The following is a 24,663-nucleotide window of genomic DNA, read 5'->3' on the forward strand; positions in this document are numbered from 1 at the left end:
TTAAATGTCTGAGGTCAGATTTGAACTCAGGTCCTCCTGACTTCAGGGATAATGCCCTGTAACCTCTCAGTTTTGATTCTTTATTTTTCTATAGCCCTCTGTCTCTGCTTTAGGCTAAGGGCAAAGGATAGAGACCAGATGCATGAATTGGCTTAGAGTCAATTATCCTTCATATAGTGTTGATGGAACATCATAAATAAGACAAGGAATTCCTACCTTATCCAAGAGATGTCTAAACTAAATCCTCACTAATAGAGATAATGTGGATCCAAGACAATTTTTCTTATTAAACATCTCTTGTGTGTTTTGTTTTCTCATCTGGGCTGCAAATTCCCTTGAATCAAGAACCATTTCTTACACTTCTTGTCTCCCAGAGCACCTCCCCATAGTCTTGCATATTGTAAGCATCCATTAGTTGTTTGTTGAATGAATAAATGTGACCCCTTTTCACCCCCACCAGAGGCATCTGTCTTCTTGAGATTTTCATTCTCACTTCTTCCAGTTCAGCAGGATTTGGGATAGACATAGTCTTCAATCATAGACCCAGACTTAGCCTGGGAATGTTATAAACCTTCAACTGCATAATCATTTTGAGGATCTGGGACATCTGGTGCTATGACCACAAAAACCACAGTATTAGCAGTCACTATGGAAACCTACAGAAACATTCAGTTGCATCATGGTCTACTAGAAGGATGGTCAACTAAATGTGTTTCTGAGTGGGAGAATATCAAAGAAAGACATAGCTTCCTTGTCAAGGACCTGAAATATGGTCTAATGCAGAGAATTTGGTTAACGTGAGATATTCTAAGTCACTTCTTTAGCTTTCCCCAAAATAATTTACACCCATAAATAATATTATTACATACTGAGGCAGAGACATAGTAGGAATAAAAAAAAAGAATTTGGTTTTGGAGACCTAGATTCCAGCCCTTTATCTTCTACCTGTTGTCTCTGTATCCTTGAATAAGACATCACCCCTCTCCTGTCCCCCTTCAAGTAGCCTCTTATACAAAATAAAGTTTTGAACAAGATAATCTCTCAAAACCCCTTCCAATTCCAAATCCATGATGCTATGGCTATAGGATTCCATGATCTCTCCTGATCTCTGTTTTCTTATCCAGTAAATAAAAATAGAACTAAGTGTTCTCTACAGTTCCTTCCACTTCAAAAGCCTGTGAGATTAACATGAGTATTTGTTGTGAAAATCATCATTGCAATCAGCTATGGGCAACTCCAAGGTATAAATGTGCTCTTAGATTTGGCATTCCATTTGGAAGCAAAATATTTGTCACCTCAAGTCCTTTGAGAAGGACGTAAACCACAGAGATGCAAAAAGTTTGCATGTTTCCCCACTCACGCCTTAGAATGTGAGCTCTTTGAAAGGCTTTACTTTTCTTTGTATACCCAGGGCTTATTACGATGCTTAACACACGGTAACTATTAATAAATACTTGCAGATGAATAGATGGATGTTGTATAGATTGATAAAGAGATAGATGAGATAGACCTATAGATTAGATGGATAGATAGATAAAATGGATTAGATGCCATATAGATAAAAAGATTAGATAGATACATAGACATATAGTTATATAAATTAGATAGATAAGATAGATAGATATTTAGACAGAAATAAGTAATGATAGACAAATAGATAAAAAGATTAGATTTATAGATAAATACATAGATTCATAGATAGATTAAATGGATGGATAATCAGACAAATTGAATAGATAGAATAGAAATTAATGCCAGATAGTCAAATAGATTAGCTAGATAGACAGATACATGGGTGGATGGATGAGTAGATATACATATGTGTGTATGTGTTCTGTGTATGTATACATGTAGTAGGAGTATATGAGGGATTAGATCGTAACCCTGCCTTCCATTCTCATCCTGCCTAGTTCTTGTCCACACCTTTCCAAAAGGTCTCCATTGAGGTGTGCCCAACACAATGAAGGCTTTCTTCAAGTTCTTTTAGCATTCTCCAAGCCTCAATTGAGTCAGTAGCTTTCATGTGTTCTTTTAGACTCATGGTTGACCCACATAAAGAATTGGACCTACTGAGTAGTGGCCAAGTGGGAATAGTACAGAGGAGGGATTTCCATAAAAGTCTGTGGGTTGGCTAAGAGAAAGACCAAGACCTAGTTAATCTTTGGAATCAAGGAGATAGACTTAAGACATAACCTGAAAGAGTTTACACGCATCCAATAAATGCCTAGGTGCAATAAGGTGACAAAAGGAAGAGTTCTGGGCTTGAAGTCAGCAAGACTTGCCTTAGAGCCTTACTAACTGGGTGATCCTGGGCAAGTTATTTAATCTCTCTCAGCCTCAGTTTCTCCATCTGTAAAACAGAGGTGATTATAGCATCTCTCCCACCCGGTTATTGTAAAGATCTAGTGAAATAACATGTGAATTGTCTTGCAAACCTTAAAGTAATCTATAGATGCTTTCTGTAATTATTGTTATGCAAGCTCTGGGATGAAAGTGTTTTCTTACTGAAATAAATGCCATGATTTGGGCTAGACTACGGCTATGTATAGATACATCTACTTACTGGGATAAATCACTGATCCTAAGATGGATTGAGATTTTCTGTCATCTTACATCAATACCCCCCAATCTATAGATCAGTCTCTATCAGCAAATCTCAAATACTTACCTGGAAGATTCCTGGCCACAAATTGACTTCTCCCTCACTCCTTACCACTTCCATCACTATGGTTGGGGAGGCTTTTTCCACAGTCAGGGGACTTGACTATCAGAGATAGTCTTTGCCCTGCAGGGATTTTAAGGTCAATATTGCCCTCCTTCTCTCCCTGAATTTCAGGTGATCTGATAGCTTTGAAAAAATGAAAAGTAGCCCCAGGGGGGAAAAAGACTGGGTGAGCCTCTCCTACATGAATGGAAGGAGGTCTAGGATAGGCCCAGTGGAGAATGGAAAGGGCAGTTTCAGGCCTGGCAAATAGCATGAGCAGAGAAGGGTGAGGAGGTCAGGGTGAGAGGAGGAATGCTTAAGACAGGACATCAGAACAAACTCAGTTTCCGTGTAGTTAAAACTGCAAAAAGAAGGAAGAGAAGAAAAGGCAGGATGGCAGGATGGAAACTGCTCTGGTTTGGGATGGGAGAAGGACAGTGCAAATGCTCTCCCTGCTAGGAACATGGGGGTGAGTCCCCTCAGCTTCTCTCCTTCTCAGCTAATGTGTGTGAATATTGATTAGATAAGCTGAAAGTTTCCGAACAGCTCTGTGAGCTCCCTGCAGCCAAGGCTGCTGCAGAGCGGGAGGCCGTTGGAGCATCGAATGACAGAAATGCAGGCTCTTCTCTTGGAATTCCACAACCCTCCTGCCCAAGGAGACAGGAAATGCCTTGGCAAGGGTCATGCGGGCATGTGGCTGATAGCAAAGCCTGGGCCATTGGTTGGCTGCTCTGGTCTCCATTCCAGTGATCCCCCAGACTGGGGCACATGAGGCCAACAGAATCCCTGGAACTTACTCTCCCCAAGGACATACAAACATAGGGTTCGTGTCTTTGGGTGGCTGACCAAAAGGAGCCCTGTGAACCGAAGAAATTCACCCCATGAAGCTGTGACCTGGAAATCCCCAATACCATTTGTGTCTGTACTTCCAGGCTTGCCCACTTCACCCTTTTGCTCAAAAAAACCACAGCCAACAGTCTGTTTTTCTGTTTCAGTCTCTCTCTGTTCCCCCTTTGTTTTTTCCTTTGTCCTCTCCCTGTTCTCTCCTCCCTCTCCTTTCCTCTCTCTTTCTCTGTGTGTCTCTCTCTGTCTCTCTCTCCCTGTTTCTCGTTCGTTCTCTCTAGATAGATAGATAGATAGATAGATAGATAGATAGATAGATAGAGATAGATAGATAGATAGAGGGGGTAGAGGGGTAGAGGGGATAGAGAGAAGGAGAGAGGGAGAGAGATTCTCTTTTTCTCTCTCTCCATCTCAATCCGTCTCTTTGTCTGTCTCTCTCCGTCTCTTTGTCTGTCTCTCTCCGTCTCTTTGTCTGTCTCTCTCCGTCTCTTTGTCTGTCTCTCTCCGTCTCTTTGTCTGTCTCTCTCCGTCTCTTTGCCTGTCTCTCTCCATCTCTTTGTCTGTCTCTCTCCGTCTCTTTCCCTGTTTGTCCATCTCTCTCTCTCCGTGTCTCTCATCACAAAAATCTGAGTTCAAATTTTGCCTCAGATACTTCCCAGCTGAGAAGCCATCCAAATTCTTTTATTTGGTTCACATTCTCCATCTGTAAAATGAAAATAATAAAGTCCACTTCTCGCATAGTTGTTAGAACAAAATAAAGTAAAAATTTGTAAAGGACTTTGCAAACTGTAAAGTGCTATCTAAGTATTAGTCATTGTGATTGTTTTTACAGTCAATTTTTGCTCTTCTTCCTTTTTTAACTAAACCTGTATTTTCATTGCTAAAAGGAACTCCTGAAGACAAAAATTCCTTTTGCCCTAGTGCGAAGGTCCTGGCTAGCTCCTCTGAAGGGCTCAGAATAAGTCCTTGTCAGGATAAGCAAAAGTCCTTGCCCCACGTTGTGGACTCCAAAATGTAAAGGTCCTGAATTGTAAAGGTCCAGTTGTCTCTAAGTTGTCCTTGGGGACTGCCGTCTCAACTCAATCCCAGACTAGACTCTTCTTCCTCCAGAGTGCTGTCCCAACTCTGTCCCAGAATAGACTCGACTACCTCCTTGCCCTCCTGCCCTCCTCTTTTATCCTAGCAGAGATTGTAGTGAGAACTCAACAGAGCTTGTGAGAAAACCAATGAACTTGCTCCTTTTAAAGGTTGTGTAAACTCCTTTTAGGACTCCTTTTAAAGGTGTAAACTCCCCCTAAAGGCCGGAACTAAAGGTGTGAATTCTGAGCCAGAGAACTGTCCAGACAACCCGAGTTCTCACCTAACACCCTAGCAGACTGCCATCTATTCTGCTATATGATCTTAAAGAGTTATGTGAAGGGCACTTCTTATCAACCATCTTGCCTGGGGTCATGCAACCTACTAGATGTGTCAAAAGCAGAATCTGAACCAGGTATTTTTTACCCCTACTGCCATCCCATGTCGCCAGATTTATGTGAAATAATGATAAATCATTTTGTCAGCCTTTATGTTGTTATTCTGTCATTTCAGTTTAATGGTTTATTTGGGCCTCCATTTGGGATTTTCTAGGTGAAGATGTTGAAATGGTTTGCCCATTTCCTTCTCCAGCTTATTATACAAATGAGGAAACTGAGGCAACCAAGGTGAAGTGACTTGCCCAGGGTCACCCAGGTAGTAAATGTCTGAGGCTGGATTTGAACTCAGGAGGCTGAGACTCCCTGACTCCGGACCCAGTGCTCTATGCACTATGGCACCACCTAGTGGTCTTTCTATAAATATAAGTTTCATTAGTCTTCACATAAGCATGGGGAATAGATTCATCCCGGAGGTAGCCATCCACCAATGGGTTTCAAACCTTCACTTGCAAAGAGAAGAGGAGGAAAGTTCTTAAGAAACACTATCAGGTTTACTGGTTCCTCAAGGAAAGATCAAAGGTGCATCACTCTAGAGTGGGAAAGACTATCTAGTCCAAGCTTGTCACTTTGCCCAAAGTGCTTTGTGCCTCTGCCCCAAGGTCTCAGACGGGATAACTATCAGAGGCTGGATTTGAAGCCCAAAGGGTCCTCTGACTCCATCTTTTACTCTCACTGGATCTTTCTACTTTCATAGGTTCCTGCTCTTTTCTGCCCACCTTTCAATCCCCCTACACTCATCCAGCCCCAGGCAGTCTCCTTGGACCTTCTGCTAGAACCCCCCGGGATTCTCCCAAGATGACTTTGTCAGCAATGGCATCACACTGGCTCTGGTCCTCTTCCTGACTCATCACCCTCATCCCCACTTCCTGACCAGTCTTGTTTTCCTTGGCTAGGGTTAGGGCCGGGGGCTACAGGGCAGGGGGAAACTGCTCACATTATGACCCTGAACAAACAACTGGTGCAGATGACCCGGAGAACAGAAACGGCAGTAGATGCCTAGAGAGAAAAACTGCTTTTCCGTGGCCTGTGGGAATGGAAGCTTAGCCCAGCTCTGTCTTTTTAGCTTCTGCTTCCCAGAAAATTCAGACACTGGAGGGGTGTCCAGACAGAGCAGCCTCTCCGTGCTTCTAAATATTCAGACATTTCTTTCCCTTCGCTCTACCTTCACCCCTGACATAAATATTCTACAGGAGAGTTGGCTGGGACTGGGGAGAGGGAGGGAGAAGAAAGAAAGGAGTTCCATCCTTCCATAAGACCAATGAAGGCTATATAATCTACATTCCCAGGGCTTAGTCATGGCAGTCCCTGAAATGCTCCAGAAGCCTGAGCTTTGAGGCTAAGCCATGACTCACAGAGCTAGCCTCTGGGGAAGGAGATTGCCAGACAGCTGCTTCTAAAACACACACACACCCCAAAACCTGCAATTCCTGATGTGTATCATAGCAATAAAATAATAATTCCCAATTATTCAATAAATAGATGGATGAAAAAAGCACTTATTAAGTGCTTTCTGTGTACCAGCCATTGTGTTAAGTATTAAGGGAACAAATTATAAGCAAATAAGACAGTGCTTTACCCTCAAGAAGAGTCCATAAATGGGAGCCTGAAGAGGTAGTGCGCTCCCATGCAACAGCATGGAGTTTAGAGAGACCTGGTTCCAGGCAAGATAAACCTATCAGAGACCACGGTGCCAGGGGCAGAGTCCAAATTCCTATGAGAGGAGGAAGACGAGGGAGATTTTAAGGTTTTCATAGCACCTTCTTCATAACAACCTTGTGAGAGAAGTAGCACAAACATCACTGATATTTCCATTTTAGAGATAACGATCCTAAGGTCCTTAGAGATCAAGTAATTTTCCTTGGGCCAGACAACTAGTTTTTCACTCCAGTCTAACCTATTTCCAAAACCAGGGTTCTTTCCACCAGAGGCAGCAGAGCATGGTGAATAGGATGCTGAAGCAGGAGACAGTAATACTTAGTTTCAAATACTGTCTTTGACTTAAAGCAAGCAAGTCACCAGCTCTCTAAGTCTCAGTTTCCCCAGATGTAAAATGGAGATAGTTGTTCATCCTTCTTTCTTGAAGAGGACCAATAACATCAGGAGGGTAATATCTTGACTTGCCAATGAATTGGATTTAAGAGAGGCCGAGCTGTGCAAAATATCAGCCTCAATCCCTCCTCCAGAGGTCCAATGGTAAGATATAGGTTAAGACAACTGGTAGTGGCCCCAGATGCAGTGGGAGACCTTGATCTTTTTTAAGCTAAGGTTTTCCCTGAATCTCAGTTTATCTGAGGCAATACCCATTCTGTAGTTAAGGGCTAGGTAAGAATTGAGACAAAAGAGAGCCTCATTTGCCTTCACAAAAGAATCCATCTGGGAGGATTCCTAGAATTAGAAACACTCAAGTTTCTGACCAGAACAGTTAGTTAATTATTGTCCTTCGCTTTCCAATAGGATCCAAATGACATCACTATGTTAGAGCAAGTTAGAGTGTGCTTGACTGTGGCTGATCAGACCAATATGAGCTCGGAATGCTCTGCCACAGTCTGGGCACAGATAGTCCCTATGAATATTTGGGGTGGACTCTGTAATTTTGCACCTCATTTTTCTTCTGAGCTAAATCCATTTTGCTTTGCTCATAGAGCACAGAACCTTCTCTGATAAGGGCATGCCATGCTGGGTGATCCTGTGCCAGTGTCTCCCATGTCACACAATCAAGTCTAAAATTAAGAGAGACCTTAAAGCAGGGGGTTCTCAAACTACGGCCCACGGGCCAGATGTGGCCCACTGGGGCCCGCTGAGACATTTATTCGGCCCGCCTGGGTTATGGCAAATGGACTGAGGGGCGGAGACAGAGTGTGAGCTTTTGTTTTTACTATAGTCCAGCCCTCCAACAATCTGAGGCACAGTGAACTGGCCCCTATTTTAAAAGTTTGAGGACCACTGCTTAAACCTTCTCACCATGCTTTTGTTATGAACTTTAGAGACTTAATCTCAAAACGGCAGTGTCCTCTGAAAATGCTGAGATACCAAGTAAGAAACTGGGCTTACAGGGCTGGAGACTGAGAGTCCCAAGACAGAGGTCTATATCTTGGAGATTTCCTGAAAACAGGCAATCAGAGAACAGTCTGCCAGAGCAATTCCAACAGAATAAGGGATTCCAAAGCTAAAGCATCAAATAATCATCCCACATATAAAGTTCCCATACATCCATAACGGCAATAATTGCACAATTTAACAATTTCCATCCCAAATCTTAAACACACACCTTATCTCTCTATTCCACACAAACCAAAGCAGGGAAGTCTGATAGGAATAAAAAAAACCTTACCTCTGTGATTCCACTCCAATATGCTGGTATTGTTTCCATCACTCTGTGACCTCAGGAAAGTTGTAGTCATCACGTTTCTAAATTTTTGGAGAAATTTTAATTATGGTTCCAGGAAAAACAAGGTAGAATCTCATCCATTAATTCAACCTCCTAACTGAAAGTGAATCATTTCAGAGGTTAACTGAAAAGAAAACCACACATTTATCTGAAACTACTTAGGATGTCCCTCACTAAGAAGTGACTTTCTGTTGGAATACATGGCAGCCACCTGACAGTGGCTGGATCTCCTCTTGTGAAGAGATGAAACAAGGAGACTGAGACAGTTGCTGTTTTCTGACATCTCTGACTGAGAGGCTCTTGCATCATCTCACCTTCCTCCTCTTCCCTCTGTCTCCAATTTATCTCATTCCCAGTCCCCAGCATCTGTGTCAGCAAAGGTTGCCCAGCAACTCCTTCAGATGCTATGATCCACAGCTGGGGAGGCTCTCGGGATATTGTTTGTTTGTTTGTTTGTTTGTTTTTTTGGTTTGGTTTGGTTTGTTTTGTTTTGTTTTTTTGCTGTTATTCCCCCTCCCACCCCCGCCACAGCATGGTCCCCACACTGAGGAACGCAAGCGGCACTATCACTTCTGGATGGTTATAGCAGGTGTTAACCTTGTGAAATGTCATGGAGGCAAACTTTCAAATGGAGAAGAGGACTGTGGTCAGAACAAGCATTTAAGTATCTCATCAGTCTCCTGGCTTGGCCCTTTGATGTGTTGGCCCATTTAATTACCCCAACCAAAACAGTCTTACCAGGGCTCTTCTTTCTTAACTCTGGAAGGATCCTTCTCATGAACAGCTCTGGTTTCCTTGTAATTCTTGCCCCACGTTCAGGTGCCATATGTTGGACTACACAGGAGAGCTGCTGGAATAATCATCATGTTGAACTTTCACCTGGTTCATCCATTCTTTTTAAGATTCCCCTCATTGGTAGTGCCTGTGAATCTACCAGCCTCTTATGTCAGATATAAGGACAGAAACTGAGCTTTGGGTTCTCAATCTGGGTTCGCACTCTTGCAGAAGCCCACCCCACTATACGTGCTTTTCCACTGAAAGACTGCAGTCACTCACACTTGAGTATCCATTCCTAATAAACTGCCTTGACTTGTAACTCATTGAAGGCTTGTTTTCCTTTTCAGTACATTATTCACAATCTCCTCAGTCTAGTCTTCTTAAGGTTATGATGATCCATGGGTATTCATGAAGAAATTTACAAACACATGTTAACAGCATTAAAACACCCATAATTAAAGAGACAAAAGTCAGGGCCAGAACAAAGGCTGCCCATTCTTGTCTTTTTTCTTTCATGTTTCTACTACAAGCATATACATTTAGAATTCATCATTTAGGAGTCGAAACTCATGGTCTTGAAGACAGAAACTGTAGATGTTTCAGACACTGTCTGATAGTTAACCTGTTGCCACCTGTCCCTTTCTTTTCTTTATTTTCTCTGAAGAGTTCCTCAAAAATCAACTGCCTTATAAAAAACAGGCAAGACTTCAGTTTCCCCATCTGAGTACTTATCTAACAACCACAAAAGAATAAGAACAGTAATAATAATTGGATTTTATGTAGCATTAAGTATATGGCAAGCACTATTCTAAGTACTTTGCAAATATTTTTTCATTTGATTTGGTGGGAGTTTCTTTTATTTCCAAATTGGGAAGATGTTTGTAACTTCTGAGGATCATATGGCCAAAGCCCTGTCTGAGGTTTTTATATAAACCTCACTGAGGCAATTTCTGGCCTCAGATAACTACATTCTTATAAGGAATTCAAAACATAAAAAAGCCCTAGAAAAAGGAGTAGAGAGGACTAATGTGAGCCAAACAGTTATGGAGAAAGTGAAAAAATCTAGAGAGTTCAGTTTGTTGATGAAGAAACTTGACTTCTATAGAAATGGTCACACAGGTCACAAATAACAGAAGAAGAATTTGAACCTAGGTATTCGCATTATAAACAACACTTTCTACCTTCTCACCATGCTTTTATTATGAGCTGTCTCAGACAACCTTCTTTTAATAATTTTATTTAAAAATGATATTCATATTTGTTGTCTCAGACAGGATCATGAAATTACTAAGTTTCAGAGTTGGAATTAGTACATAGTGCTTCCAATTTCAAGAATCTTTGCATTGAAGATTTCTTCATAAAAATTTTGTTATTGTTGGATTGGATCTATTCTTCCCTTCTGCATCTACAATCCATCCCCTTAATTTGTTGTAGGTATTCAATAGTTTTTATGTTTTGTGTGTGTGTGTGTGTGTGTGTGTGAGAGAGAGAGAGAGAGAGAGAGAGAGAAGGAGAGAGAGAGAGAGAGAGAAAGAGAGAGAGAGAGAGAGAGGGAGGGAGGGAGGGAGGGAGGGAGAGAGAGAGAGAGAGAGAGAGAGAGAGAGAGAGAGAGAGAGAGAGAGAGAGAGAGAGAGAGAGAGAGAGAGAGAGAGAGAGAGAAGAGATAGAGATTGGAAGAGGAAGCTTTGAAAACTTATAAATTTGATAAATTGTATGGACAGATGAGAATATAAAATATTTTTACAATGTTGTCTTTATGCAGGAAATCATAATCAGTGTCTAAACTAAAGAAATGAATACAAGAAAAGATTCTTTTTAGTTAAAATCCATAACAAAGCTTGAAAATCCAGGCCTCATTAAAAAAAAACAACACTCAAGGTATCCTCAGCTGTTCTTCCTTATCTCCATCCTCCAAGGATATTGTTTAAATTTCACATCCCTCTATTCTTGGTAACCTACTAAAATTTCTCAAGTAGCTCCCAACTGTATTTTTAAAAAATTATTTTAATTCATAATCATTATTTATTAGTAATTTTTGATAGGTGTATCATCACCAATCAATAAAAATAGTGGCTAATGTTTTCTACGTGGAACAAATTTCAAGCCTTTGATGACATTCTTGAGATTCCATGAAATCAACACTACTTGGTCTTATTTCTGAAATGATAATCACATCTCTAAGGGAAGAGGGAATCTTGAATCTATAACTAACTTATATCTTTCTCTTCTCATATCCATTCTCTGAGTGGCAGATCCCAGCTTTACAGCACAGCAGCAGAATCCCTACTAGTGAGGGTCTTTATGATTCTTAATCAGGTCCTTAGAGGTAATCTCACATCTCACTTCCTGGAAGTAAAAAAGGAAGCACAGAGACTTCAAAATCCTCTTTGCTGCAAATAGGGAAGGCAGGCTGGTATTTTCCACAAGAATTCTCGCTAGGTAATATCTTTCTGATTTGCTATTAGGCCAAGTCCCCTTTGCTCCACTATGGGCTAGTGCAGTGTCCTCAGATTTAATCTTTTTGATTTAAGTAATCTTTATAACCTTTGTATGCATTTTTATCAGACATCTTCCAAATCCCAATCACCATTTTCATCACAAACTTTTTGTTTCATAAATTCATAGACCACAGGGTCAGGAAGGAATATTTCTTGTATTCTATTTGTAATTCTTGTTGATTGATAGATAAGAGAGTTGTAAGTGACCCGAGAAGGTCATCTAAATGAATCCTCAGGAGGAAAGAAAAACAATACAGGTGGCCTCCATAACTTCAGTAAAATCCTTTCTGCTTTGCAGTTCTTGAATAGATAGCATCTGCAATAAGTATAAAACTTTCTAAATGTTCAATGTTCCTTTTCTTTCTTTAAACAAAGATTAATGTATTTCCTAGAGATATTAATTTGCTTTCTGAACACCAAATGGCTGGCTAAAACCTTTCCCCTGCTTTGTTTTTAATCTACTTTGAAAGACATTAGTATTGGAATAGAATCTTTATATAATACTGCTCATTGGCTATGTATCTTTCTCTGAAAGGGCTGATTATTGGGGCCCAATTTCTACTTAAAGAAAGACATCTATTTAATTTATACTTTACCATATTTAACATGTATTGGCCACCCTGACATCTGGGGGGGGGGGAGAAGGAGGGGAAAAAGTAGAACAAAAGCTTTGGCAATTGTCAATGTTGTAAAATTACCCATGCATATATCTGGTAAATAAAAACTATTAAATTAAAAAAAAAAGAATTATCAAGCAGAAGACTGGCAATCAAGTAAGGATTTCTTATATGTATATATGCATATATATGTATGTTTAAATGTATGAGTACATGTGCATGTTTCAACTTTGTGTAGCTATGAAATGAATAAAAATGCAAAAGAGTCAAAAAAATAAAAAAGAAAGACGTATTCTTGAATTAGAAAGTTGTTAAGGGACAGGTCAATTTTTCGAGAGCCTCCACAGCTGTGGATCATAGCATCTGAAGGAGATGCAAGGCAGCCTTTTCTGACACAGGTGTTGCAGACTGGGAATGGGATAAATTGGAGGCACAGCGAGGAGGAGAGAGAGGTCAGACAAAGCAATGGCTTCTTAGGAGAGAGGTCAGAGAACAGCAATGGCCTCTCAGTCTCCTTGCTTCATCCTTTCACAAGAGGAGATCCATTCTGGGTTGGATCTCCAGCAGCCACTGTCAGGTGGCTCTCGCGTATTTCAGCAGCTCTCCTGTGTAGTCCAACATATGGCATCTGAACGTGGGTCAAGAATTATAAGAAGAACCAGAGCTGTCCATGAGAAGGATCCTTCCAGAATTAAGGAAGAAAACTCCCAGTAAGAATTTTTTTATTGGGGGTAATTAAATGGGCCAACATATCAAAGGGCCGAGCCAGGAGACAGATGAAACACTTAAATGCTTGTTCTGACCACAGTCCTCTTCTCTGTTTGAAAGTTTGCCTCCATGACATTTCACAAGATCAACACCTGCTACCAAAAGTGATAGCACCTCTTGGGTTTCTCAGTGTGGGGACCATGCTGTGGTGGGGTGGGAGGGGGAATAACAGCCAAAAAAAAAAAAACAAGGAATTGTTAAGGGACAGGTCAATTCCCCAAGACCTCCCCAGCTGTGGATCATAGTGTAATTCCAGAGAAACTGAGGCAAGATATAGATTAGAAAACTTTTAATATTTTATTAATTGAAGAGTTTAATTGACTGGACAGGACTCTCGTCTCAAAGTATCCAGTGACTAATGGGAGAAAAGCCTTTTATATCTTTCAAACAAAGAAAAAAGAGTGGGAAAGATTTTTACAGAACCATTTGGTTCTGTCAGGATGGGGAGAGGCAATAAAGTCTTACTAAAAAGACCGAGACAGGATGTTTGAATAAACAGAAGTAAAGAGATCAATGAAGTATCCGGGATGGTCTTATCTCTTGGAATATTTTAGAGGGACAATGTCATAAATTCTTTGAGGGCAGAAGGAGCGAGGAGCCAGGATGTCTGAGGTGCTCCTCATCTCCCATTGACAATTTATAACCTTAGAGCAAATTGTCTTCAGTCTTAATGAACATGGGGGAGAGGGTTAACAACTTAAGGGGATTGAGGCAGAACAGTTAAGGAAACTGAGATAAAACAATTCAGAGAAACTCAGTCAGAACAATAAGGGAAACTGAGGTAGAACAACTCAGGGAGAGTGTGACGTAACAATAGCATCTGAAGGAGTTACAGGGAAACTTTTGCTGATACAGGTGTTGGACTAGGAATGAGATGAGTTGGAGGCAGAGGAAAGAGGAGGGAGGTGAGACGATGCAAGAGCCTGTCAGTCAGAGAACAGCAACTTTCTCAGTCTCCTTGTGTCTCACTCCTCGGGTGGCTGCCGTGTATTCTAGCAGAAAGTCACTCCTTAGTGAGGGACACCCTAAGTAGTTTCAAATAAATGTGTGGTTTTCTTCTCGATTAATCTCTGAAATTATTCACCTCCAGTTAGGAGATTGAATTAATGGATGAGATTCTACCTTGTTTATCTTGGAACCATAATTAAAATTTCTCCAAAAATTTAGAAACGTGATGACTACAACTTTCCTGAGGTCACAGAGTGATGGAAACAAAACTTGCATATTGGAGAGGAATCACAAAGATAAGGTTTTTTTTATTCCTATCAGACTTCCCTGCTTTGGTTTGTGTGGAATAGAGAAATAAGGTGTGTGTTTAAGATTTGGGATGGAAATTGTTAAATTGTGCAATTATTGCCATTATGGATGTATGGGAACTTTATATGTGGGATGATTATTTGATGCTTTAGCTTTGGAATCCCTTATTCTGTTGGAATTGCTCTGGCAGACTGTTCTCTGGCTGTTTTCAGGAAATCTCCAAGATATAGACCCTTGTCTTGGGACTGGCAGTCTCCTGTAAGCTCAGTTTCTTACTTGGTATCTCAGCATTTTCAGAAGACACTGCTGTTTTGAGATGAAGCCTCTAAAGTTCGGGGTTTGCCTGCCTTCATGGTCTAACTGTGCATATTCTGCTCAGAAATCCTTTCTGGATCTTGGAAGCAGTTCCTGTTCTATCAGAGAGGACAGGTGGAGCTATTCCAAGCCCCACTCTTTCCCTCTTTTGGAATCTCTGACAGACTTGGGGTGCCTCTCTTAGCATGGGGTTGTCTTGATCACTGCTACTCCCTACATAAGCAGAAGCTTAGTTAAGTGCACAAATGACTGCAGACCACCTAACACAGTGAACCATCCATCTCGAACTGGATTCTCTGGCTGAGGTGAGGGCCTTTGTACTGCTGATAACTCTGGGGTTGTCAGAAGAGACTTGTTCTTGCATTTTCTAGTTTTATTTTTTGATTTATTTGCTTCACATTGGGTTGGTCAAAATTATAGTACTGAGACCTCCCAGGTATCCAGGGGCATTCAATAATTCAAATATTCAGAAGGAGAGTGTGTAATGTTGTGCCTCAGTTTCCCTAAATTGTCATTTTTGTTAATTTATCTTTGTATTTTTATGTCTGCCAAATGCCAATCTGTTCTGGGATAACCATTTCCAAGAGAGTCGGTGGAAGCAATATTTATGGTAAGGACTTATTGCAATCAGTGGTATTATCTTGTTGCGACTATGTCTATCCTGTCTAATTACATTAGTAACCAGAATAGTTCAATGGTACCTATTGAAATATTGCATACAGAAGATGGTATTAAAATGTTGATTCTTCAGAGAAAAGGCTGGAATGTATTAGAGGGGTATGATCTTGATGGTGAACTTGATAAACAATATATATATATGTTAACTGATTTTGAACAGTGTGTAAGTTTGTAGAAATATGACAAAACCATGTATATATTTCAAAGGGAAATTGTGTGGGATAAGAGATAAGGTGAAAAACATACAGGAATGTATGAACTCTTTTTCTGTATTTTATTTTCACTATTTCTGTGTTTCCCCAATGACCTGCATAAATATAATATGTGCAGGCTCATATTTACTTGACCCTTGGCCAGCTATAACCATATTTACTTAACCTGAGCTGGTGACATTTATCAGTATTTGACACTTATCGATATCTAATCTATTAGCTTGACCAATGTCTATCTGAAGCCTGAAGTATGTCTGATAAAATATAGTGTCTGTGTTCAAAGAATATAATTTGCATAGACACTATGAAACTCAACATAAAGATAAATATGATTGGAGAAGTAAGAAAAAATAAAATATTAAAACTGAAAAAATATATTGACAACTCGGCAAAATATTTTTGTGAAGCAGAAACAGCTAAATATTTCATCACTGCAAGCAAGTTTTCAAGTTGCCAAGCTAATAGCACACACTGGCAGACCATTCATGGAAGGAGAATTTGTTAAAGAATGCCTTCTTTCTGTTGCCAAAAAGATGTGTCCAGAGGAGGCTGATTTATTTACTACAGTAAGTCTTTCAGGACCTACAAGTACACAGAGGATTGAAGGAATAGGAGACAATCTGCATCAGCAGTTGCAAAATTCCACAAAAAAAATCCTCTTTTTCCTTGGCACTTAACAAAAGCAATGAAGTTTGTGATTCTGCATAACTTCTAATTTTATTCGTGGGACAAATGATTATCTTGAAGTCATAGAAGAGCTTGCTGCACTGCAAAAAATCAAAGGAACAACTACAGGAGAGACTATCTATGAAAAGGTTTGCCAAACTATGAATGGTTTGGAGTTGGACTGGGCTAAACTAGCAGGTGTGACAACTGATAGTGGGATCTAAGAAAGGAGTAATTTCTCACATTAACCAAGAGATAGACAAACATAACCATTCTCATCCAATAGCCATACACTGCCTCATCCACCAAGAAGTGCTGTGTAGTAAATCACTCAAGTGGGATTCTGTTATGAAAATTGTGGTATCTTCATTAGAGCTAATGCAATAAATCACAGACAATTTCAGGAATTTCTGTCTGAACTAAATGTTGTGTATGAAGATGTTCTATATCACATAGAAGTCTGTTGGCTGGGTTGAAAGAGAGTTTTGAAACGTTTCTATGACTTACTTCCACAGATTACAACTTTTCTACTTTCAAAAAACAAATAAGTGCCAAAGCTCAATGATGCAGAATGGAAATGGCACCTTGCCTTTCTGACAGATGTAACAGAGCTACTCAACAATTTCTATATGCAACTTCAAGGAAAGAAGAAACTCATCTGTGATATGGAGTCACATGTCAAAGCATTTGAAGTAAAATTAGGCCTCCTCATCAAACAAGTGAAGGAGGAAAACTTCTGCCACCTCCCCACAACTCAAAATCTGTTAGCAGAAAAACCACTGATTGCATTCCCAAATAAAACGTGAGTGGATTCATTGGAAAAATTGCAAAAGGAGTTCCAATTTAGATTTAAAGAGCTTCATCTCCATGAACAGGACATACAGCTTTTCTGTAACCCATTTTCTATTGACATTGAAAATGCGGATACAATTTACCAAATGAAACTGGCTGAACTGCAGAATTGTGACTCTCTGAAAGACGCATTCAAGTGAAGCAGCCTTCATAATTTCTAGTATCTCTCCCTTCTGAAACATATCCTCATCTCAGGAACCATGCACTCAAAATGGCAACCATCTTTGGCAGCACTTATGTCTGTGAATAGACTTTTTCTAGAATGAAACATTTGAAATCTCCAACCAGATCAAGACTAACGGATGCACACTTGCATCACTTGTTATGACTAGCAGTGACAAATATGGAACCAGACATTGACCATCTCATTAGCCAAAAGCAAGCCCATAGTTCCCATTGAAATACTGGTAAGTTTGTTGATTTAACTTTACTTCGTTTTAAATATTGTATTTGTTCCCATTTTTGTTTCTTCACTTCAAAATAAGATATATGAGGCGTGCATAGGAATTTGTTCATAGTTTTTGTTTTTACTATAGTCCAACCCTCCAACAGTCTGAGGGACAGTGAATTAGCCCTCTATTTAAAAAGTTTGAGGACCCCTGCCTTAAAGTATCTGTGTATCACTTTGGTATTACATCCTGCCAGGTGATTTTCAGGATCTTCCTAAGACAATTCAAATGGAAGCGATTCAATTTCCTGGTGTGGCACTGGTAGACTGTCCAGATTCCACAGGAATCTAACAATGAGATCAGTATAATAGATCTGTAGACCTTTGGTTTAATAGTCTAATACCTCTTCTTTCCCACACTTTCCTTATGAGCCTCCCAAACACTGAGCCAGCTTTGGCAATGCATGTGTCAACCTCATCATTAGTGTGAACATTCCTGGAAAATATACTGCCAAGGTAAGTGAACTTAACCCCAGCATTCAAAACTTCTTCATTTGCTGTAACCCATGTTGCTGTTTATCCTTCATTCTTGAAGAGGACCATGACATTAGGGAGATTGTCATGATATGTAAATAAAATGGGATTTAAATTAAGGAGGGCTGAGCAAGGTCCCCTGCCTCACTTTCTCCTCCAGAACCATTTGGGTCCAGTGGCAAGATAGTTCTACCGATGGTGGGATGTTGGCTGATGGAATATTTGTTTTCTTGGTAATGATTGTTAAGCCAAAATTAGCACAAATACCAGAGAATCAATCTATACTTTGTTGCATCTCAGCTTCAGAAGCTACATTGAGTGCACAATCATCTGTAAACAAATAATCATGCATCAACACTCCCTCCACTTTGTTTTTTGTCTTGTAGCCTTTTCAAACTGAAGAATTTCAAAGTTGCTGACTTTGATGTCCTGTTCATCCTCATTGAAAACTTCGGGCATCATGGCTGAAAACATCATGCAAAAAAGCTTGGGAGCAAGCACTCAGCCTTGTTTCACTCCACTGGTGACTGGAGAAGCTCTAAAGCATCATCTACCATCCAGAACCCAGGGAAACACATCATCATGAAGTTGACATACAATATTGATTATTAGTGCCTATGTATCCATTATGACAAATCCTGATGAAGTCAAGGAAAAATTTTATGAAGACCTGGAAATCCTTATTCTCAAAGTGACAAGATAAGCTTATAATTCTGGGCGACTTTAATGCTAGAGTCAGCTCAGACTCCCAGATATAATAGGGAGTTCTTTGGAAGAGTGGAGTTGGAAACAACAATGGCATGATCACTTACTTACCTACTGAAGACTTGTGCATCTCATGATATTTTCATCACCAATATTGTCTTCTGTTTACCTAAATACAAAACTTCATGGATGCAACCTCACAGCAAACACAGGTATTTTATAGACTATGTACCTATAAGAAGAAGAGACAGACAGGATGTGAGAGTGATAAAGGCAATGTGGGATGCAGAGTGCTGGACTGATCATAGACTTATTCTCTCTAAGCTGTATATTTGCATTTAACAAAACCAGTGGCCCAAAAACTAACAGACTATCAGAAGGAGTAATGCCAACAGATGAGACCACTTCTCTGAGAGAGAACATTTTGTTGCTAAATTTGACAGTTAGTTGAGCCAACATACAGTTGGTAACAGTGGAGTCAAAAAAGGGTGGGTAGTTTTCCGAGATCTGGGGCACAGCATTGCATTTGCTCATCTGAGTCAGAAAACTCACAAACATCAAGACTGATTTGAGGAAAATGATGAGGAAATTCAGGGGCCAGAACAGAAACAACTGCTGTTTACCCTCACTCTGAGTCATCAGGACCCAAACAAAGAACAAGCAGGCTTGGGCTGGGATTTATTACTAGCCAGTTGGTGATTTGGGGTTTAAAGGGATAGTCAAGTAGCTCCATTATTTATGTGTATGTGAATATACTTATACACATTCATCCAATTTCAAATGTCAGTAGAGAAGGTGTATAGATACATAGATATCTATATATAGGTAATAAGCAAGGAAAACTGGAGATTTTAACATAAGGAGAAAATTTTGATATCCTATGTATCATTGCAACGATGACTGAAACCACTCTGGAAAGGAACAATTCATGCACAAGATACAAGATAGATAAAAAGAGGGACTGGAGAGTAATGTATTGATAGATACATGTATCTGTATGTTGGGGGGAAGTGTTTGATAATAGCTAATAAGTGATAAAATAGGTAATATCCCATAATGTACAAGGTGGATCAAGCCAGGAGAGATGAGAAATTCTTATCTCAAAAGGAACATCTCAAGATGAAATTATGAACAAACCAATAGTAACACATCTGATGAAGAATTAAAGGGGAAGTCGCTCCAAGAGAACATTGGTGAGCTCATAGAATGGTTTCAGTCAAATTGTGGAAGTAGAAGTTCAGCTGTCATTAATTGATGAGAGATTGAGTAATAAAGAATTGAAATCAGACAGCACAAGCAGAATTTTAGTATATTCAGCAGAGAAGATGAGGAGCAAGATGGGACAAAATGTAATATGGTCTTAACAAGAATGTAATTCCAGGAAACAAATCAATTAGGTAATTTAAAAAAAAAAAAAAAGCAGAGAGAGAAAAAAGCTCCTTCCTTGTTAAAAGACCCCATTTTTCCAGACCCTGTGGCTCCAAGACCAACAGATTATTTCCAAAAGTCTGGGTAAGCATCTTTGAGATAAACCTGTAATAACAACCCACATATCATTCATCAGTGAAAAGTTACCAAAAACGTCTTGAGCAAGTTTCCACATCCTGTTCCCCCTTGTCACGGATTCCTCCAAATTTCTAGAATTGTGATTCTTAACCTGGGTCCCAAACCTTCAAAAGGTCCACAAATAGGTTTCAGAGGATTTAACTTAGATGGGGAAAACAAATGCATTTATATTTTCACTAACCTGCAAATGAAATTTTGCATTTCCAATTATATAAAAACATGATTCCGTACACGTATTAGCAATACTGAATGATGATCAACTGTGAATGATTTAATTACTCTGGAAAATACAATGATCCAGGACAATTCCAAAGAACTTAGCCATCTCCGGGGAGAGAGAAAACTGATGGAGTCTAAATGCAGATCAAAGCATCACTTTTTTTACTTTATTTTTCTTACTTTCTTTGCTAATATGGAAATATGTTTTGCATAATTTTACATATATAATTGATATCACATTTCTTGATTTCACAGTGGGTAGGAGGGGGTAGAATAAGAGGAAGATAATTCAAAACTTGGGATTTTTAAAAATCAATCTTAAAATAATACAATTTTTAAAAATAAAAATATTATTCTAAGCAGGAGTCCCTAGGCTTCATTACGCTGCAAAAGGGATCCATGACACAAAAAGGATTAAGATCCCCTGCCCTGGACTCTCCCTCTGGTCCCCAGAGGACAATTTCTGATTTCCATTTTCGATAGCTTTGGCTCAGCTTCTCTCCTCCCGCCCATCCTAAATAAATCTCCCTGGTAATAGACTGGTGTTGAAATTGACCTAGTCAATTTCTCCCATGCAAAATCCTGCTGAAGGCTTTCCAGTGAGCAGGAACTGCAGCCCTGTCCCAGCCAGCATGAAATTTGCTGTTCAGTCTGAGGATAGCCGTTCTCCCCTACTCCTTGAATAGTGGGCTGTCCTGCAGCTGCACGGTGGGTGTGGGTCTCTGGACCCAAATGGGGCATCTCCACATCTGGAAAAAAAAAATACTTGTGCAAAGTTCTCTAGCCCTGCCAACAACTGGAGCACACTTCCTGGCTCTCAGCCAGCTCGAGAGACCCATCAGAGGAATTTTCCGACCTCACCAAGGACTTAACCAATGCCAAAAGCATTGTCCCCTACAGCTTCCTAACTTCGTACACTTGCAGCATCTCGCTGGGCAGACTGCCATTTGTGGCTGTCGTGCGCCCTCTGCTGTGCAAAATTAAGAAGTGCATCTTGGAGTGCACATGAGGAGGGAAATTTGTTATCTTATGTAGGGTAGAACCTATAACTGAAACCCCTCTGGAAGGGTGCAATTCCTGCATAAGGCACAGAATAAACAAAAAGAGGGAGAGAAATACATTGAGATATACATGTATATGTGTTTTGGAGAGAAGTACTTAGAAAAGCCATGTGTCTAGAACTTTTTAGGCAGGACCTGATTTAATGACATTCTTGCACAAGGCATCTCATTTCCTGCCTCAGGACCTTTGTATGGGCTGCCCCTCAATGCCTGGGACCCTCTCTTTCACTTCATCTCTTGAAATCCCTAATTCCTATCAGAGGCTTTTCCCAATTCCCCCACTCATTAGTACTTCTGACTCCTGAAATTAATTTGTATTTATTTAAAATGTAATTTAATTATTTTAATTTGATAAATTTTAATTTAGTGAGTTTTAATTAATTGAACTTTAATTCATGTATAATTTAAATATATTCATATGTAATTCACAAATGCAATTAATTTACATGCAGTATCTACATATTATGCAAAAATGATAAAACATTTATTAAGTGCTTACACTGTGCCGGGCAATGTACTAAGCAAGCAAGCCAATTCCTGTCCTATTCAAGTCAATAGAACTTACAGTCTATTGGAGAAAGTCTAATGGAGAGAAATGGAAAGATGGGGCTAGGATAGGATACATGGGTGGTATGACTTGGAAGTGGATGGAAAGTAAGGTGGAAACCTGACTCAGGCAAGATAAGGGAAAATCTTATCTATCAGAATCCTAGGTGATTCTAGAAGAAGTCTCTTGTGTTGGGTCTTTCCTGATTATATCCACAAACAACTTCCAAATTTATTTTGTATTTACAAAATCTGAGTTTTCTGACTCAAAATGTCTGAGACTGTTGGCCGATCTATCATTTATCTGTCTGCCAGCCTTTTTTTAAGATGGGAATCAGGGTGTTACGGCTTAATTATTTGTCCTGAATTCTCCAATAGGACCAATGACATCAGGAGTGTGATATCTTGACTTTCAAGTGAATATGGATTTAAGTGAGGCAGAACTTTGTTGTCTGCAGCTTCACTCTCTCCTCCAGTCATCAGAGTCCAGTGAGTGGCAGGAAGTTAAGATGATTAGTGATGGCTCCAGATGCAGATAGGAGACAGTGTGGTATAGGGGAAAAAAATAATGGTTCTAATGTAGATCTGGGTTCAAATCCTGCCCTTGTGGTTCACTACCTGGGTGACCTTCGTCTATTAATAACCTCATTCAGGAAATAACTAGGTAGCAGAGTAGATAAATCTCCAAACTTAGAGTCAGGAAGACCTAAGTTCAAATGGATGTTTGTAAGCTTCTTGAAGGCAGGAAGTAGTCCTTTGCTTCTTTTTGTAGCACTTAGCACAGTGTCTGACACATAGTAAGCACTTAATAAATGTTTCTTGAATTACATTTAACATTGCCTCAGACACTTACTAACAACTCCTATCAACCTCAGTTAAGAAACTGTTAAGAAATATCTATAAAATGGGGCTAATAACAGCACCTAATGCACATATATGAAGTATTTTGTACATATTAGAGCAAATAACTACTATTACATGCTAGCTATTAATATCTGTGTACCTCAGAGATTGGACTATAATAACCTTCTTGCTCTAGTCTAAATCTTGATTCCTATGGTGATAATGTAATTGTAAACATTGTTTGTATTTACTGTGTCCCTATTGTCTCCCCTTATTGCCTCTCCCCCTGCTAGAGTAAAAGCTCCTTAAGAGCAGGAGTGTTTCGTTTTTGTCGTTTCCTAGGATTGAGCAGAGTATCTAGCAGATGGTAGAGATTCACTAGATAGTTTATTAGTCAGTTGGGTACCTGCTCATTAGGACACCTATTCACCCAGTCACGAATGAGAAAATCACCTGCTATAACCTAGATGGACTTTCAGCTCCCCTCAGTTTTCAGTACCGCTGGGGTGATGGCCCTAAATACACACAGATCAATTGAAACACAGATATAAATTCACAGGGCTTATCTGACTACCACTTACATTGTTGGGCACTAGATATGTTTGGGGTCATAGTCACCTCCCCTTCTTTGCCATTAATCCTAGAAATTTAGTTTTATATATTATTGTGTCATAAACTCCAGATCTCAATCCTTGCTAGGATAACTCCCCCGTCTTTTGAGTATTGCCTCCTTGCCTCACTGTCTCCTGTCTGTAATTTTCCTAACTTGATCCCTATCCTTTCAAGATTAATTTATGATCTTTTCCTGAAATTATGGCTCATCCATCTTCCCCAGTGACTTTGCCCCCCTTATCTGCTTTTGTTTCCCCTCTAAAACCCTAGTTAGCTAAAACCCTATATAAGTTCCCTGCCTCAGTTTATCTGGGCCAAATGCTTTGAACAAGAGTCCCATTTGGTCAGCCTAAACTCTCCACATTAAAGTTTAAAAACCAATCTCTATCTGCCTCAGTTTCTCTGGTATTACAATGTAGTTCTGTAAAATGGAAGGGAAGGGATATTATTTGATAACTATTTCCCCCTAGGAAAAAAATTAACTGTATTTCAAGCCTATTACAAGTAATTTGAGTACCTGGTATGTATCTTTGAAATATGCAATGTGTGTACCATCCATCTCCTAGCAATTCATGAATATATATTACAAGACTTGTTCAACAGAAGTTAGTAATCACATACCTAGATGATGTTTAAACGACTCCCTAAAGAATATTTTGCAATATTCATATAGTCAGGATAAAATGAAGATGTACTCAATAATGGTCAACAGAGAAATATGGCAGCTAAAAAGAAAAAAAAAACTAACTAGATTTCAAATGTATTAGGAGACATAAAATCCAGAACAAAGGAGATGAGATCCTCAATCAATATTGTTTAGTTCAGTTCTCAATGCCAGTGTAAGAAAGACATCAATCAACCTAAGTCCACCCAAAAGAAAATGTCGGGGGTAATGAGACAACGGAAAGTATACCACACATAGACCAATCGAAAAGACTTGGGATATTCAGCTTAGAGAAGCTAAGGCATAAGGAAGACATGACAGCTGTTCCTAAATAAGTGTCATGTGAGTTGGCTTGTGATATAGATTTGTTCTCCTTGGGTAGGATTAGGGCTAATGGATAGAACTTGAAAACTGACAGATTTCATCTCCATTTAAGGGGGAAATTCTTCACAATTAGGGTTATTCAGAAGTGAAA

This window comes from Sminthopsis crassicaudata, chromosome 2, assembly GCF_048593235.1.
Source record: "Sminthopsis crassicaudata isolate SCR6 chromosome 2, ASM4859323v1, whole genome shotgun sequence".
NCBI lineage: Eukaryota > Metazoa > Chordata > Mammalia > Dasyuromorphia > Dasyuridae > Sminthopsis > Sminthopsis crassicaudata.